The sequence below is a fragment of the Macrotis lagotis genome, chromosome X (assembly GCF_037893015.1).
Source record: "Macrotis lagotis isolate mMagLag1 chromosome X, bilby.v1.9.chrom.fasta, whole genome shotgun sequence".
NCBI lineage: Eukaryota > Metazoa > Chordata > Mammalia > Peramelemorphia > Peramelidae > Macrotis > Macrotis lagotis.
This window is the reverse complement of record NC_133666.1, coordinates 181,051,973-181,072,114: the sequence shown is the minus strand read 5'-3', so window position 1 is coordinate 181,072,114 and position 20,142 is coordinate 181,051,973.

The following is a 20,142-nucleotide window of genomic DNA, read 5'->3' as shown; positions in this document are numbered from 1 at the left end:
GAAGCTTTAATTTGCATTTCTCTAATAAGTAATGATTTGGAGCACTTTTTCATATGACTATGGATTGGTTTGATTTCCTCAGCTGTAAATTGCCTTTGCATATCTTTTGACCATTTGTCAGTTGGGGAATAGCTTGCTTTTTTAAAAAAAAATTTTAACTCAGTTCTCTGTATATTTTAGAAATGAGTCCTTTGTCAGAAACACTAGTTACAAAACTTGTATCCCAATTTACTACATTTCTTTTGATCTTGGTTATAGTATTTTTGTCTGCAAAAGCTTTTTATTTTAATGTAATCAAAATTATCTAGTTTGTTTTGAATGACATTCTCTATCCCTACCTAGGTCATAAACTGTTTCACTTTCCATAGATTTGATGGGTAAACAACTCCTTCATCTTCTAGTTCACTTATAATATTGTTTTTTATGTCTAAATCCTATATCCATTTGGATCTTATCTTGGTATGGAGTGTGAGGTCTTAGTCAAATCTAAGTCTCTTCCATACTAACTTCCAATTTTCCCAAGAGTTTTTATCGAAGAGAGAGTATTTTTATCCCAATTACTGGACTCTCTGGGTTTATCAAACAGCAAATTACTATAATCATTTCCTGATATTGCACCTAGTCTATTCCACTGATCCACAACTCTATTTCTTAGCCAATATCAGACAATTTTGATAACTGATGTTTAATAGTGTAATTTTAGATTTGGTAAGGCTAAGCTGCCTTCTTTTGCACTGTTTTTCATTGAATCCCTGGAAATTCTTGACTTTTTATTTCTCCATATAAATTTACTTAAAACTTTTTTTTTGGAAGGGCAAATGGGGTTAAGTGGCTTGCCCAAGGCCACACAGCTAAGTAATTATTAAGTGTCTGAGACCAGATTTGAATCCAGGTACTCCTGACTCCAGGGCCGGTGCTTTATCCACTGAGCCACCTAGCCATCCTGCTTACAACTTTTTCTAACTCAATAATGTAAGTTTTTGGATTTTTTGTGGTAGGGCATTAAACAAGTAGTTTAGCTTTGGAAGAATTGTCAACTTATCCATGAACAGTTCATGTTTGCTCTTGTATTTAAATCTGATTTTATTTGTGTGAGAAGAGTTTTGTAATTGCTTTCAAAAAGATTCTGAATCTGCCTTGGCAGGTAGACTCCTAGGTATTTTATTTTGTCTGTGGTTACTTTGAATGGGATTTCTCTTTCTAGCTCTTTCTGCTGTATCTTGCTAGTCATATATAGAAGTGTTGAGGATTTATAAGGGTTTATTTTATATCCTCCTACTATGCTAAAGTTGCTAATTATTTCTAGTAGTTTTTTAGATGACTTTTAGGTATTTTCTAGGTATACCATCATGTCATATGCAGAGTGATAATTTTGTCTCCTCCTTCGCTATTCTAATTCCTTCAATTTCTTTTTCTTCTCTTATTTCTGAAGCTAACATTTCTAATTCTATATTGGATAGTAGTGATGATAATGGGCATCCTTGTTTCACCCTGATATTATTATTTGTAATTTTGAGAGAATCATTTTCTTTTTCCATTTGCCCAATTGAAGATCTGAGAGTTATTTTCATTTTGTATTTGTCTAATTGTATTTTCCAAGGATTTGTTTTCTTGTTGCAAAATGTTCATTTTCTCTTACAATGTGTTAATTTTCTCTCGAGATTCTTTTCCAAATTTTTCAATTGATTTTTGAACTGCTCCCTGATTTCTTCAAGGAAATCTTTCTGGGTTGGAAACCAATTTATATTCTCTTCAGCAATCCTAGATCTCTCAGGGTTAGAATCCATTTTCTTCTAAGTAATTCTCCATGGGCCCCATTTCTGACCTTTTTTAATCTTTCTAGGATCTTGTGTTGGGGGAGGGGCAAAACTGCCTCTCAGAGCTTTACTTTTGTTTTTTGATTTTTTTGTTGTTGTTTTGTTTTTTGTATTTTTTAGGTTTTTGCAAGGCAAATGGGGTTAAGTGGCTTGCCCAAGGACACACAGGTAGGTAATTATTAAGGGTCTGAAACCAGATTTTAACTCAGGTACTCCTGACTCCAGTGGTGCTTTATCCACTGCAACACCTAGCAGCCCTGAGGTTTGCTTTTGGCTATCATATAAGCTTTGTTCTCTTGGCTTAGTAATTCCAAGGGCCAACCAGTAGGGACTGCTTGTTGCTTTCTCTGGAGTGTTTGAGGTCCTCAGCAGCAGGTTTTGATTTGACTTTGAACACTGTGCTGGGCCTTGGGGAAGGGAGTTAATCTCTTTCCATTGAGTGAACTCTGTTGCCCTGAGGGGGTGGGGGATTTGTTTATTGTTTGTTATAAGCAAAGGACTCTGCTGACAAAGTATGGAGCTTAGGCCCCTGCCCTAGCTGGTAGTTCTCCAGGGGTGCTCTTAGACTCTGTGCTGGAACTCACCCTCCCTTAGCTCCTCTCCCCCCAGTCAAAGATTCCACAGCTAAAGTTGGATCTCACACTCACCACTCACCAAAGACTGAGACTGGCCCTATGTCTTCCCCCAGCTGTTGTCCCTGAGCTGTTCCTTTGCTCTCCCCGTTCACTCAAGGTCCCCTAAGACAGACCTTTTTGGTAGGTGTTCTGTTCTTCTCCTATTTTCTCTTACTGGGTTTTGTTGATCAAATTTCTGTTAAGAGGTTTCTCTCATGTTATTTTTGAGGGGAAAGAGTAGCACCTATCACAGTGTCTGTCTTATATCACAGCTTATACCCCTGTTAACATGAAGGTTATACATAATTTTTGGATCATAAGATTTTATACTTACCAATGGAAAGAAACCTAAAGATCAGATAGTCCCTGCAATTTACAATTGAATGAATTGAGAGCCCAAAAAACTAAATAACTTTCTGAAGCTTACATGGGTAAAAAGATAAAATTAGAATCTGAAATCAGTACCTCTGTCCCCAAATCCAATACAGCTTCCATTGCACAACACAACCTCTAATAACCATGTGCAGAATGGATTCATGTCAAGATAATCTAATTAACTCAGAGGGAATTTATGAATTTATGGTTTGTCTCATGCATAAGATGAAAGAAAATCCTTAAGGTAAACTAATGCATATTTTAAAAAATGTGTTGATTCAATTTTCTAGAGGAAATTATAACTACGGAAAGGAGATTTGGGTTGCGGGGTCCTGAGACATGAATGAGAAAAGAAGTTATGGTAGAGGCAACAGCAATTACTAGATAATTGACTATTAGATCCTGGGCAAGTTCAGAGCTGGTTCAATTCTGGGGCAGTCTGTAGAGATGACAGTGACTGCTAATACAAAAGATCAAGGAAGTGAGTTAAATAGTTGGATAGCAGAAGTCATAAAATCAATGCAGAGGAAAAGGAAGGAACTACCAGGGAGCCAGATATGCTAGATGTTCACTGGGACCCTCCTTTACCTTATGGTACTACTATAACCTCACTTTCTAGTATGAATTTTTTTTTTTGCATTTGTTTTTTATTGTTTCCTTTTTTGTTTTTGTGATTTGTAGAGAAAAGAAATATAAATCAGAACTTAAAAAGTGAACATAGTACACATTCAGACTCCATGATTTCGGTTTTTGTTATCCTCTGCATGTAGATAACATTGTTCTTAGCAGGTCTCTCAGGGTTGTTCTTGATCTCTGAAGTGATGAGATGAGTTTATCCATCATAGTTGATCAATGCACAATGTTTTTAATGTGGACAAGTTCATGTAAATTTTTCCATGCTTCTCTAAAGACCCACTGCTGATGGTTTCCTTAGAGAACAATAATGCTCCACATTCATATATCATAACTTGTTCAGCCATTCCTTAGCTAATGAACATTCCCTCCATTTGTGATTCTTTGCCACTACAAAAAGAGCTACAATAAATATTTTTTGATAATCTGTGACATTTCCCATTTTTTAAAGATTTCTTTTGGCTATAGGCCTAGTATTGATATTGCTGGTTCATAGGTTACAGTTGGTTTTATTTCCCTTTGGATATAGTTACAGATTGTTCACTAAAGTAGTTGGCTTGATTCACAAATTCAAAAACTTTATAATAATTACCCAATCTTTGCACAACTTATTCAAAATTAAAATTTTCCCCTTTTTGCCATCTTAACTAATCTCATGATCATGCTTAGTGAGGTGGTATTTCAGGATTGCTTTAATTTTCATTTCTCTAATCAATAATGATTTGGAGCATTTTTTCATATGACTACATAGCTTTAATTTCTTCATTTGAAAATGACCTCTTTATATCCTCTAGCCATTCATCAACTGGGGAATGATTTGCAACCTTATAAATTTCATTTAATTTTCTATGTATATTAGAAATGAGACTTATCAGAGCCCCTGAAAATTGTTTCCAATCTTTCTGTTTCCCTTCTAATCTTAGCTGCATTGCTTTTATTAGGGCAAAACTTTTAATTTAATATAGTTAAAATTATTCTTTTTGCAATTTAAAATATTCTTTTTTTTCTTGTTTCATCATAAATTTCTCTCTTCTCCATAGATACAACAGGTAGATTATTTCTTCTTCTCTTAATTTAAATGTAAATCCTGTACACAGTTTGACCTTACTTTGGTATAGGGTGTGAGATGTGGATCTATGCCTAGTTTTTCTCATACTATTTTCCAGTTTTCTCAGTAGTTATTGTTGAATAGTGAGTTCTTGTCCCAGAACCTAATGTCTTTGAGTTTGTCAAACAGTAAATTACTATAATTATTTACTACTGTATCTTTTGTAGCTATCTTTTTATCTACTTGTTCACTTCTCTATTTCTTAAGCAAGGACAGTTTCCATTACTGGTGCTTTATAATATTGTTTTAATCTGGTTTGACTAGGCCATCTTCCTTCACATTTTTTCATCATTTTCCTTGGTATTTTGGACATTTAGTTTGATATTCAGATTAATGTTGTTACTATTTTTTCTAGCTCTGTAAAATCTTGTTTGTTAGTTTGATTAGTATGGCACTGAACATGTTCATTTGTAGAATTCACAAAAGTTATTGGTCAATTAAAGTGAAATTCAATGTAGTAGCTAATTTATACCCAAAATAATTTCCTCTTTGAGGCCCAAGCTCCCCCTATCTTCAGCAACATATTCTTAAGAAGTAATCTCCCTATCATCTATTTACCATATCCCCATTTTCTTGGTTCTTTTGGTCCCAGTGACTGAGAAGTCTCTAGATAGCTACCAACTTAAAATAATTTTCTTTGAAAAGATGATTTGATATTTATTTTGTGCTTGCCATGGACATAGAAATTTCTAGTGATTGTTATGTTGGGTATCATGGGCTGGGTGAGATTTTTTCTGTCTGATGAAGTATATTTTCTCTGGAAATTTCTTTCATTCTAAGAATTCTAGAATTTCTATGATATAATTATTTTAATGTTATATAATGGCTTGTTTTCCAATCTTTGGAGAAATAAAAAGCAGAAGGAATAGAAAATGGAATAAAACTAAATTAAATCACATTAAAATGTATACAAACTTTCTTTTTTCATCTTTTTTGTCTATATAATCTCTGAAATTATCATGAAATGATAAGAGAAACAATGAAAAGAAGATGTTGGAGAGGGTAGGAGAACATTTTGAAAGTACTAGATCTTGAAGGGAAATTTTGAAGTTGATAAAACCACACAGATCTGAGAATTATGTGTGATTTCTAAGAAAAAGAGAAAATTTAATCCAATCAGACCGAGTTATTATTTTGTGAGACAATATGCATATTTGTAGTTTTTCTTACTTATGGATAGTAGTAGATATAAATAGAAGAGGAAAAAGAAGGAGGAAAGAAAATATGTCTTTTTTCTCCCTGGGTGAGTTTCCTTGATCTTTTTTTCAAAAAATTATTATCAATATCTATTTTTGTTTTTATATCACCCTCAATTCCAAATATATGCTTCTGGTCCCACTAAGAAAGGTATAATTCATGACATATATTTTAAAGGGGAAAAAACCAGCAATTTGACAAAGTATGCAGTGCTCCATACCCATAATTCCACATATCAGTAAAGAATATGAGGAGATTTATTTTCTGAACTCTTTTCAGGAACAAATTTGGCTTTTATAATTATAAAATTGCTGTCACATTACTTTACAAAAATTTTTCCTCTTACATTGCTGTAACCACTGTGGAAAATATTTTTCTAGTTTTGTTTACTTCCTTCTGCCTCAGTTCATATAAATGCTTTTATGCTTTTATTTCTAAAACATAAAAATTGTCACCTGAATGAACTATCCCAATATTCCCCATTGTTCTGTTTTGTAACAAATCTGGCATCTAGGAACTGTCTTAGAGTTTCATGCTCCATTTCTCAGTTGTCTTCGGTTGAGTGGTCAAGGTATTACAAACAATACATCTAGCATATAGAGTGCTTCCCTTAACATCATTTCCCTCACTTACTGATGGATGTGCATGGCAATAATGTGACCTGTAGGTAGGCATAGGGGACTTCTTGGTACCATAAAATACACATTCCTTGAAAAAGAAGGATGTTTTGTAAATACTCCAGTGACTCTGAAAAGAAAGAACATAACAAGGGAGTAAAGTTTAGCCTTTATTTCCATGAAGTTTGTGAAAGTTTTAGAGAAAAGGGGGGGGTGGATAATAGTTTCTATATTGAGATTGATCCTGTTCTGTAGTTTCAAAAATCATTAGACTTTTAGATCAGCATAAATGAATGAATAATAGCTAAAATTAAGCTATTAGAGCATTTCATGGATCATCAATTCATACACTTTTTTTGCTTAAGCTGACCACCACCTGTGGGCAGGGATAAATGAGGCCTAGTGTTAAGGGCAAAAAAAGACACTAATGACTGTTTGGGAATAGGAGATTTAAATAAATGGACTTTTAAGGTGCTTTTATATAGTAATTCTATTGCTCGTTCCAATTGTCCACTTGTACTAGGGAGAGAGAAGAAAACATTTAGGTGATCGTCAATTTCCAGAGAATTAAACAGATGTTCATTAGCTATCATTGGTAGAAACATTGCTTTCACTTCTGAGAATTGAATCATTCTGTGCCATCATAGGTTAGCTTCTCAAAATTCATTGAGACATTCATAACCATTTCTTTCGTTACATATCTACTTCCAAATTTTAGTTATACATCCTTTTTCAAAGGTGACCTAGCAAATACAGAACCCTGAATAGGGTTCATTGGAGTTAAGGGATTGATCCTCAAATTTCCTTGGTTTCTGGGTCTCCCAGGTAAGTAAATTCCCTCTACCAGTGCACTTTGGCACCTTGATTGAAACTTAGAGTCTCAAATTGCCTAAAAAAATGAGAGATTAAGTCATGTTTCTAGAAAAATATGATTTATGGGTGTCAGAGGTGGAAATCAAACCCCAGTGTTCTTAATTTTAAGTCCATTTCTATTTACTATAAGCTATTCTTCTATGAACAATGTATTTTTATTTTAATCATGGTTCATGAAGTATTGAAATCATGGACACTGGAATAAACAGAGAAATAAGGAGCATTAGGGATTTATGTGGTTGAAAATGTAAAGTTGTTGGCCTAGAAAGAAATAATACTTGTATTTATTTAAATATATTCTAGAAGGGTCAAGATTTTAGAGTAAACAATCAGTCACTATAACTCCCATTTTCACCTCCAAACAACCAATAAAATAGCATACCAATACAAATCCTGGAAGAGCAGAACCAACCAAAAGATGGGTTGAAACAATCTCTTAGCCCAAGAAACTTAGAAGAACTGCAAGAAAGATTCATCCAATTCTAGTAAAGGTAGAGCAAGGGAGAATAATTCAGGAGACAAACAACGTGACAGCAATAAACCGAACCGCACCTCAACAAACCAGTAGGATATACCAATCCCCAGAGCAAGCAAATACCAAACCAGGTCCCAGAGTACCTGGAAGACATCAGCTCTAAGAATAGGCAACATTTTAGACTGCAACTCTAGGAAAACAGATATGCATCAGAAGCAAGGCCTTCACATGCTTCAGTGTAGCTTAGGGCTAACAAGAATCCTTCAACATCCAAACCTCTGTGTGGCACAGCCCCAAGCTAACAGACATCCTCCAGGAATCAGATAATTTTGTGCTTCAGTGTAGTTCCATGTAATGCAGAGAAACACCCCACAAGTCTCAGATGTGAACACTAATAACTCAGCTAAGGACCAGGTAAAATGCTAGATACCTACCTCCTCCAGCAGTGCCAGCTAACCCTCAAATCACCCCTCAGTATATCACCAGAAACCATGATCCTCTGTAACTATCAGGACAACATCAGTACAGGACCAGGTAAACAGTCAGTGTCTACTGCTCCTGACACAAGAAACCAGAGGGTATGTCCCTTCCTTGCTGGGAACAGAGCCCAAATTTAAAGGAAAGGAAAAAAAAAGGTCAGAGAAAAAGATGAGCAAAAATCAACAAAAAAAAGATGACAAAGAAAGCTATTATGATGACAGGGAAGATCAAGACAAAAATTCAGAAGAGGATAACAATAAGAAAACCCCAAGGACACAGACTTACACAGAACCTGTCAGCATCAACATTGAAGGACTAGAAGACCATATAGGAGAGGGCAAAGGCCCTGGGTTCATAATCCATAATATAGTGCACTATAAAATTCAGCATGTTAGGAGAAAAGATAGATGTGCAATGAAATAGAGGATTTCCAGAATTTCCTGACACAAAGACTAAAACTGAACAGAGAATTCAATAGCCAAACACACAACTCAAGAGACACATTAAAAAGGTAAATAATAAGGGGAAGGATAAAACAAAACAAATGTTAATCAAGATAATCAAATTGCATACATTCCTAAAAAGGAAGATATAACACTTCTAACTCTTAAGAATTTTACATGTCTTAGAATAACTAAAGGATCAAATATGGGGTATGGATAAAGTTGGGTCTTGTTCTCCACATTGAAGAGGTTCAAACTGAAATCACCATGTTTGAGACAAAAATCCCTGGTGAAAAGCAGGGGTGCTAACTCTAAAATTAAATGTCTCAGTATCCTTTGATCCTCTTTAATTCTGTTGTGCTGAAAAAGCTTAATGCTTTCTCTGATAAGGGCATCATAAGCTAGGCAGTCCTGAGTCAGTGTGTCCCATAACTTCCAATCATTTGTACAGGATGTAGAACACTTTAAGAATCTTAAGGTTAATTAAATCAGGGTTTGACTTAATGAATATTTCACTTAAAAAGAGGGTAAGCACTGTGGGTGGGGTGAGGTGGGTAAAATGTGACACAAAAGTCACTGGGGGGAAGGGTACAAACAGTTCATGAAGTGATTTGACTTTGAATGACACTTTGGCTCATGAGAATTGTGTGTCATTGGAAGGTACTTGATAAGGGGGTGGGGAAAATGATTATAATTTGAAGTAATTCAAAGTTCTTGGAAAGTGTACTTCTAATGAGTCAGAAAAGGAGAAGGTACTTAGTGAAACTGAGGCAATGCAATCAATCAGTAAGTCAATCTGTGATGGCACATTGATAAACACTCCAGCTTATAAAGCAATGAATTAATCAAGCTGTGATTGATGATACCTGATTAATAATAGTTGAGTGATAAATAACACCAGGTGAAGAAGCATAAAGATTTATAATTTTAGAGGGAAAGAAGTGAGGGTATTCACACTGAGTAAATTCGATTCAATAGATTTGACCCAAAGAGGGAATAAGACACATTCTTGCTTGGATTTAAAAATCTGTCCTATTCCATGGGGAAGGGGAGCTGGGTGCTGCAGGGCAAGGGAAATATAAGAAGAGAATGATGAAAGGGAAGGCAAAGGTATTTGAAAATCAGCTGAAATATACATTTTAAAAGAAAAGTTAAAGGAAATGCTAACAAAGTTTTGTTGAGGAGGAGTAAGGGGAAAAGAAAGACAAAAATTTAAAGGGGAAAGATAGCCTAGAGGGAAATACTGAATTGGTGATCTTAACTGTAAAGGTGAATGGGATAAACTGTCCCATAAAATGAAATCAGATAGAATGGATGAAAAAATCAGAATCCTACAATATGTGGTTTTCAAGAAACAGAACTGAAGCAGAGAAATACACCCAGGGTAAAGGAAATAGGATGGCCCTAAATATCTTATGCTTCAACTGAAGTAAAAAAATCAGGGGAAGCCATCCTGATCTCAGACAAGTAAAAGCAAAAATAGATCTCTTTAAATGAGATAAGGGAGGAAATTATATCTTCATTTTTTATTTTTTAAGGCAATGGGGTTGAATGATTTGTCCAAGATCACATAGCTAGCCAATTATTAAGTGTCTGAGTCCAAATTTGAACTCAGATCCTCCTGACTCCAGGGATGGTGCTCTATCCAATGTGGCCCCTAACTGCCCCAAACTACATCTTCTTAAAAGGCACCATAAGTAATGAAATTATATCATTATTAAATATGTATGTACCTAATGGTATAATATCCAAATTCCTAGTGGAAATATTGAGTGAATTATAAGGAGACATAGACAACTAAACTTTAAAAATGGGGGACCTCCACTTTCTCTCTCTCTCTCTCTCTCTCTCTCTCTCTCTCTCTCTCTCTCTTTCTCTCTCAGAACTGGATAAAATAAGCAAGAAGGAAGTTAAGAAGGTGAATGAAATCTTTGAAAACTTTGATATGATAGACCTCTAGACGGGATAGAAAAGCGGATAGTAAAGAATACTGTTTTGTCTCAGCAATACGTGGCAACTATACCAAACTGACCATGTAACAGGGCATAAAAACCTTTTCATCAAATGCCTAAAGGTAGAAACAATAAATGCAATACTTCTCAGATCATGATTCAATAAAAATCATATGTAATAAAAGGACACAGAAAGAGAAACTAAAAATTAATTGGAACTTAAATAAGAATTTTAAACAGTGAGTGGATCAAAAAATATATCAGAGAAATAATAAATAATTATATCCAAGAAAATGATAATGATGGGACATCATGTCAACATTTATAAGATACAAGCAATGTAGTTTTGAGGGGAACTATATATATATATATATATATATATATATATATATATATACATATATATATATATACATATATATATATATATATATATATATATATATACATACACATAAAGCTGGGGGGGAAACAAATTAAAGATTCTCAAATACCAAATCAGAAAATTTGAAAATCAAGGAAGAGATTAAAATAAATGAAATCAAGAAAACCATTGATCTCATAAATAAAATAAAGAGGTTTTTTTTTTACTGTCAATAAAATAGATAAATCTTTGGTTAATCTGATTTTTTTTAAAAAAGAAGATAATCAAATTACCAGTATCCAAAATGAAAAGGGTGAACTAACCACCAATGAGGAGGAAATTAAAGAAATGATTTGAGCTTCTTTGACGAACTGTGTGCCAATAAATTGGATAACCTGAGTGAAGTGGATAAGTATTTACAAAAGCATAAACTACTTAGTTTAACAGAAGAGGAAATAAAATACTTAATCCCATTTCAGAAAAAAATAAATTGAGAAACTATCAATAAACTTCCTCAGAAAAAATTTCCATGTCCAGATGGATTTACAAGTGAATTCAACCAAACATTTAAGGAACAATTAATTCATATTTTACATAAACTATTTTTAAAATAAGAGAAAGATTTCTGCTAAACTGCTTTTATGACACCAACAACATGCTGATACCTAAACCAAGAAGAAAAAAAAAACACACACACAAAGAAAATTATAGGACAACTGCCTAATGGATATTGATGCAAAAATCTTAAATAAAAATTTAGCAATGAGACTAAACCAAATTATTATTAGGATAATGGACCATGATGATATGGGATATATACCAGGTAGTGAGGAATGGTTCCACATTAGAAAAACACAAAGCATAATTGAATATGTCAATAGCAAAACCAATAGAAATCATATAATTATCTCAATACATGTTGAAAAAGCCTTTGATAAAATACAACATCCATTCCTATTCAAAACACTAGAAAGTTTAGGAATAAATGGAATTTTCCTTAAAATAATAAATAAAATCTTTCTAAAACCATCAACAAATATTATTTAAGGAGAATAAACAGCATTTCCAATAAAATCAGGATTAAAACAAGGACCATCATCATACTATCATCATACTATTCAATATAATATTAGAAATGTTACCTTTAACAATAAGAGAAGAAAAAGAAATTGGAGGAATCAGAATTAGCAATGAGCAAACAAAGCTTTCACTCTTTGCAAATGATATGATGGTATACTCAGAGCATCTGAGAAAGTCAATGTAAAGGATCCTTGAGACAATTTACAAATTGAGAAAATAGCAGGATATAAAATAAACCCACATAAATTTTCAGCATTTCTATTTATGAGCAACAAAGTCCAAGAGCAAGAAATAAAAAAGAGAAATTACATTTAAAATAATTGAAGAAAATATTAAATACTTGTAAATCCCAAGACAAACCCAGAAACTGTATGAACACAATTACAAAGTACTTCTCAACTAAACAAAGTTTAAATCTAAACAACTGGAAAAATGTCAGTTGCTCATGATTGGATCAAGCTAGTATAATAAAAATGACAATTCTACCCAAATTAAATTATTTCTTCAGTGCCATGTTATTCAAACTATGGAATGATTATTTTACTGAGTGAGGAAAAAAATTGTAACATAGGTCATGAATAGCAAAGGAACTAATGAAAAATAAATGGAAAGGAAGGTGGCCTTGCTCTATGAGACGATACTATTATGTAGAAGTCATCAAAATTGCCAGATACTGCTTTAGAACTAGAGTAATGAATCAGTGGATTAACACAGGTTCAAAAGAAACTATAGTAAATGCCTACAGGTATCTATTGTTTGACAAGCCCAAAGACACTAGCTTCTGGGATAAGAACTCAGTAATTGATAAAAATTTTTGTGAAACTGGGAAATAATATGGTAAAAACTAGGCATATGCCCATATCTCACACCCCATTACAAAATAAGGTCAAATAAGTACATAATTTAGACATAAAGGCCATCACCTTAGACAAACTAAGAGACTGAGAAATACTCTATCTGAACTATGAAAAAGTTACAAATTTATGCCCAAACAAAAAAAATAGAGAACATTATAAACTGACATAAGTTTCCAGAGATTCCATTCTTTTTTTAGAGAATAATTTTCTTAATTTAACATTTGCAACTCCTTTTCCAATTGGTCAATTCTATTTCTGAAATTGTTTTAGCTTGCCCAAATGTACTTTTGAGAGAATTTTTTTCTTTTTTGAATTTGCCCAATTGAGGATCTGAGAGAATTATTCTCATTTTGTATTTGTCCAATTGTATTTTCCAAGGATTTGTTTTCTTATTGTGAGATGTTAATTTTCTCTTGAAATGTGTTAATTTTCTCTTGAGTTTCTTTCCCCAATTTTTAGAATTGAATTTTAAACTCCTTCCTGATTGCTTCAAGGCAATCTTTCTGGGCTGGAGGTCAATTCATATTCTCCTTGGAAGTGCTAGATCCCTCTGGGTTAGAATCAGTTCCTTCTAAGTATTTCTCCATGGGCTCCCCCTTTCTACTGGCTTTTCTTCATTTTCCTAGGACCTTATAATGGGGGAGGGGCTGGCTCTCAGAGATTTGCTTTTGAAAATGTTAGAAATTTTGTTCACTTCCTTTAGTAATTCCAAGTGGGCCAGTTAGAGGCACTGATTGCTTTCTCAAAGGTGTTTGAAGCCCTCTCCCTAATCCTGGAGGGAGGGAGGAGGGGCAGCAGGGTCTGAGTTGACCTTGAACAATGAGCTTGGCCTTGGGGGAGGTAGTTACTCTCCTTTTCAGCTGAGTGAACCCTGTAGCTCACACCTGAGCCTGGAGTGGGGCGGGGGTGGGAGGCAGGAGTTACCTTTCATTCTGGGAAAAATGCTCTGCAAAAATTATGAAGTTCAGGTCCTGGGACTATCTGGTTATTTTCCAACAATGCTCTGCAACTATCTTTGCTGAAACTCACCCTCCCATTGACCAGGACTCACCAGACCTCCTCTCACCCCTGTCAAAGATTCCATGGCTAAAGTTGGTCCGCTGACTTACCATTCACCAAAGCCTCTGTGGCTAAGACTGGTCCTGTGTCTTCACCCTGCCACTGTCCCTGCACTCACCCTTTGCTCTCCATGCCTGGTTCACCCACAGTCCCCTGAGCCAAACCTTGTTTGTAGCTGTTCTTCTCCTAGATTCTTTTTCTGCATTTTGTTGATTGAATTACTGTTAAGAGATTCTTTCATGTTATTTTTGAGGAGGAGCTAGAAGCACCTAGCACAGTGCCTGTCTTCTCTCCTCCATCTTGCCTGGAAGTCCAGTCTTAAGTCTTTTCAAAGAAATTAGGAGTCAGTCTCTGACTCTTCATAATTTTTATTGATTTTGTTAAAAATGAGATCATACATTCAGAGCAAGAAGCAATCTTAGAAGTTCAACTCTTTTTATAAATATGTTATTTGTTTTCCAAAAATATGCAATTGTAGTTTCCACCTTTTATTTTTGTAGGATTTTGAATTTTACACTTTTTTCCCCACTCTCCTTTCTCTCCCCCACCCAACAAAAGGCAGTCTGATAGTATTGCTGGATCAAAGAGTATGCACATTTTTATTGCCCTTTGGGCATAATTCCAGATTGTTCTCCAGAAATTATGGATGATTTCACAGCTCCACCTACAATGTATTATTGTCACAGATTTCCCACATCTCTTCCAACATTGAACATTTTCCTTTCTGGTCATATTGGCCAATCTGATAGGTGTGAGATGATACCTCAGAGATGCTTTAATTTACATTTCTCTAATGAGTAATGATATAGAGCAATTTCTCATAAGATTATGTATCACTTTCATTTCTTCATCTGTAAATTGCTTCTGCATATCCTTTGACTATTTGTCATTTGTAGAATGGCTTGTTTTTTTTTTTATATATTTGACTCAGTTCTCTATATATTTTAGAAAAATATTTCTTTGTCAGAAATACTAGTTGCAAAAAATATTTCCCAATTAACTACATTTCTTTTGATCTTCTATTTAGTGGTTTTGTTTGTGCAAATTTTTTTAATTTAATGCAATCAAAATAACCTAATTTGTTTTTAATGTTGTTCTCCATCTCTTACTTGATCACAAAGTGCTTCACTTTCCATAGATATGACAGGTAAACTATTCCTTGATTTCCTAGTTTGCTTATTAAATTATCTTTTATTTCTAGATCCTGTATTCATTTTGGTCTTATCTTGATATAGGATGTAAGATGTTGGTTTAATCCAAGTTTTTTGCCATACTAATTTCCAATTTCCCCAGTTTTTTTTTTTTTTTTTTTTTTTTATCAAAGAGAGAGTTCTTTGGGGCAGCTAGGTGACGCAGTGGATAAAGCACCAGTCCTGGAGTCAGGAATACCAGGGTTCAAATCCAGTCTTAGACACTTAATAATTACCTAGCTGTGTGGCCTTGGGCAAGCCACTTAACCCCATTTGCATTGCAAAAACCTAAAAAGAAAAAGAGAGAGAGTTCTTGTCCCAGAAGCTAGACTCTTTGGGTTTAATAAACAGCAGATTACTATAGTCATTCCCTGCTATCTCTTCCCTGTTAATCTATTCCACTGATTCATCAATTTTTTTTCGTAGACAATACCAAATAGTTTTGATTACTGTGGCTTTATAATATAATTTTAGATCTGGTAAGACTAAGCCACCTTCTTTTACACTTTTTTCATTAAATCCCTGGATATTCTTAACATTTTGTTTCTACATATGGATTTAACTAAATTTTTTTCTTAGCTCATTAAAGTAATATTTTGGGAGTTTGATGGGTAAGGCATTAATAAGTAGTTTAATTTATGTAGAATTGTCATTTTTATTCTATAGGCCTGGTCTATCCATGAGCAGTTGGTATTTGCCCGGTTTTTTAAATCTGATTTGATTTGTGAGAAAAATATTTTATAGTTCTTTTCAAAGTGTTTCTGAGTTTACTCTGGTAGATAGACTTCCAAGTATTTTATATTATCTCACACTACGTTAAATGGAATTTCTCTTTTTAGCTATTAATGCTATATCTTGCTAGTCAAATATAGAAATGCTGAGGATTTATGTGGGTTTATTTTATATCCTGTGACTTTGTTAAAGTTGCTAATTGTTTCTAGTAGTTTTTTAGATGACTTTTTTAGGATTCTCTACACATCACATCATGTCATCTGCAAAAAGTTTTGTTTCTTCCTTCCCAATTCTAATTCCTTCTATTTCTTTTTCTTCTTTTATTGCTGAAGCTAACATTTCTAATACATAATATAGTAGTAGTGATACCGGGCATCTTTGTTTCACCCTGATTTTATTGAGAATGCCTCTAGCTTATCCCCATTGCATATAATGCTTGTTGACAGTTTCAGATACTTACTGCTAACCATTCTAAGGTACATTCCATTTATTCCTACATTTTCTAGTGGTTTTAGTAGGAATGGGTGTTATGTTTTGTCAAAGGCTTTTAAAGCATCTATTGAGATTATATGATTTCTGTTAGGTTTGCTATTGATATAGTCAATTATACTGACAGTTTTCCTAACATTGAACAAACCCTGCATTCCTGGGATAAATCCTGCTTCTTTATAGTATATGATCCTAGTGATAAATTTCAGGAATTGCTTTGCTAATATTTTATTAAAAATATTTACATCCATATTCATTTGGGATATTGGTCTATAATTCTCTTTCTCTCTTTGAACTCTTCCTGATTTAGTTAGATATCAGCACCTTATTGGTCTCATTGAAGGAATTAGGCAGAGTTCCATCTTCATCTATTCTTCTAAATAATTTATGTAGAATTGACATCAACTGTCCCTTGAATGTTTAAAAGAATTCACTTGTGAATCCACCTTGCTCTGAAGATTTTTGAATAGGTGTGGTGATAATGGGCATTCTTATTTAACCCCTGATGTTATTGGGAATTACTCTAGCTTATCCCCCATTGCATATAATGCTTGGGAACCAATGCTGCATTCCTGGGATAAATCCTTCTTGGTCATAGTGAATTATCATAGCGATAATTTGCTGTAATTGCTTTGCTAAGATTTTATTTAAGATTTTTGCATCTACATTCATTATAGGGAAATTGATCTATAATTTTCTTTCTCTGCTTTGACTCTTCCTGGCTTTTAATTTCTTCTTCATTTAACCTGGTCAACTTATATTTTTGTAAATATTCAGCCATTTCACTTAGATTATCAAATTTATTTGCATACAGTTGGGCAAAATAATTCCCAATTATTACTTTAATTTCCTCCTCATTGGTGATGAGTTCACCTTTTTCATTTAGGATACTAGAAATTTGGTTTTATTCTTTATTTTTTTAATGAAATTAACCAAATGTTCATCAATTTTATTTTTTTTATAAAACCAACTCTTGATTTTATTTATTATTTCAATAGTTTTCTTGCTTTCGATGGTATTAATTCACCTTTAATTTTTAGAATTTCTACTTTGGTATTTAATTGGGGGTTTTTATTTTGTTCTTTCTCTAATTTTTTAGTTGAATGCTTAATTCTTTGATTTCCTCTTTCTTTAATAAGTTTTAGTATGTTGTCTCATTATTGTCATTATCTAGGAAGAAATCATTAATTCTATCCATAATTTCTTCTTTGATCCACTCAATCTTTAAAATGAAGTTATTTAGTTTCCAATTAGTTTTAGGTCTATCTCTCCATGGCCCATTATTGCAAGTGATTTTTATTTCATAATGATATGAGAAGAAAGTGTTCACTGTTTCTGCATTTCTACATTTGATTATAAAGGTTTTATGCCCTAGTAACTGGTCCAGGTCTTGCCCTACCTCCCCTGGCCCAGATCTCTGCTCTCTGCCCCCCACCATGTTCCCCTGAGACAGAGCTTTTTTGATAGATGTTCTTAACCTTTGCTCTTCTCTAGATTTTGTGCATCTGAATTTTGTTAAGATAGCTTATTCTTATTTTTTTCTGAGGGAAAATCAGAAGACCTTAGCACAATGCCTGACTTCTCTCCACCATGTTCAGAAGTTCAATTCTTCAAAAAGATCCTTGCACTACATATCCAGTGTGCTTTAAGTTATCTTATACCTTCTTGCTTTCTTCAATGATATAAAAGGATTCCTATTTTATTTTTAAATGAACATTTCATTTTTGCTTATAATACAGAGAGACTTTCTTTGAACTAAAAAGTTTGATGTAATCCAAGTTTCCCTTATTTATATATAACAACTTTTTGAACTTTGCAGGAAGATAATCATAAAGGATTCTATGAATAGCACTAATCAATCTTCCAGTTTTCTCTCCTTTTTGGAAACAAGATGCTCAATCTTTTCTGACTTTGTAATAACATCTTTCTTTAAAAAAAACTTTGCTGAGACATTAAGATGTTAAGTGATCTGCCTAGAATCATACAACTAGTATCTGTCAGAGTTAGGACTTGAACCAAGGTTTTCCTAGTCTGGTTTTCTAAACATTGCATCACAATGTGTCTCTTAATTCTATTAATACCTCAGTTTTACTAATGAAGAAACTAACATCCAGAGAAAGCAATCATTTGCCAAAGATCAAAGAGGGAAGAAGTGATAGAACTAGATTGATAGTCAGTTTACTTTGACTTTAAAACCAGCACCTAAGAAAAAGATATCACTGATAGAATGGATAGAGCTTAACTCTCACTAAGAAAGGTAAGTTCAAAGCCTATCCCAGTTACCAGTTGGGTGCCTATAAACAAATCAGTTAACCACTTTCAATTTTCTCATCTTTATTTATTTATTTTATTTGTTTAATGATATTTTATTTTTTAAATACATGTTATAAAGTAATTTCAACATTGCACATGCAAATTTTGTTGCAAAATTTCTTTCCACCTTTCCTTCCCACTCTCTTTTCCTTAGTAGTGAAAAGTCAAATTAATATTGTACATAAACATTAGTGGCATGTTTACAGATTAGTCATTTTTAGTATGAGGAATTAAGACAAAGAAATACATAGTAAGAGAAAGAAATACATAATATATTTAAAAAAAATAAATGTGGTGTTCATCAGATTTTGAAGGATTTCTTTTTTTTTTTGCTTTATTTTGTTTTTTTTCTTCCTCTAATAGAGTCTAATAGAGTTGTCCTGGCTCTTTGAACAGCTGAGAACAGCTGTATCTATCATGGCTGATCATTTTACAATGTTGTTAATGTGCACATTGTTCTCTATGTTCTGCTCCTTTCACTCAGCATTAGGTCCTGTAATTTGTTCCATGCTTCTCTACAGTCTGATCATTTATGGTTTCTTATAGAAAAATATTATTCCTTAATATTTATATACCATAACTTGTTTAAACATTCCACAACTGATGAGCATGCATTCAATTTACAATTCTGTGCCACTACAAAGATGATGTCTTTCAGTTTATCATATATTAGATTGCTATAGTCATTTACTGCTGTTTCATTTGAACCTTTCCTAATCCATTGATCTGCTGCTTTATAATATAGTTTTAGATCTGTTAGAGCTAGGTCAGCAATAGTATCAGTATAAAACCAACAACAAATAGTATATTTAATGGGAATAAAATCAGGGCATTTCCAATTAAATCAAGAGCAAAACAAGGATACACATTTTCACCATTACTATTCAATATAGTATTAGAAATGCTAGTAGTAACAATAAGAGAAGAAAAAGAAATTGAAGGAATCAAAATTGGCAATGAAAAAGAAAAACTTTCACTCTTTGCAGAAGAAATGATGGCATACTTAAAGAACCCCCCCAAATCATCTTAAATGCTCCTTGAAATAATTAACAAATTCAGCAAAGTAGCAAGATATAAAATAAATACACATAAATCATCAGAATTTCTATATATGAACCACAAAATCCAAAAACAAGAGATAGAAAGAAAAATTCATTCAAAATAACTATTGACAGCATTCAGTACTTGGGAATCTACCTCCCAAGAGAAACCCAGAAACTTGTAAACAGAATTATAAAATTCTCTTCACCGAAATAAATTCATATCAAAATAATTGTAAGTGCTCATGGTTAGGTCAAGCTAATATAATAAAAATAATAATTCTACCCAAATTATTAATTCAGTGTCATACCAATTAAACTATCAAATAAGTACTTTACTGAGCTAGAAAAAATAATAACAAAATTCTTCTGGAGCAACAAAAGGGTGAGGATACCAATAGAACTGATGAAAAAAATGCAAATCTTTTCTTTTC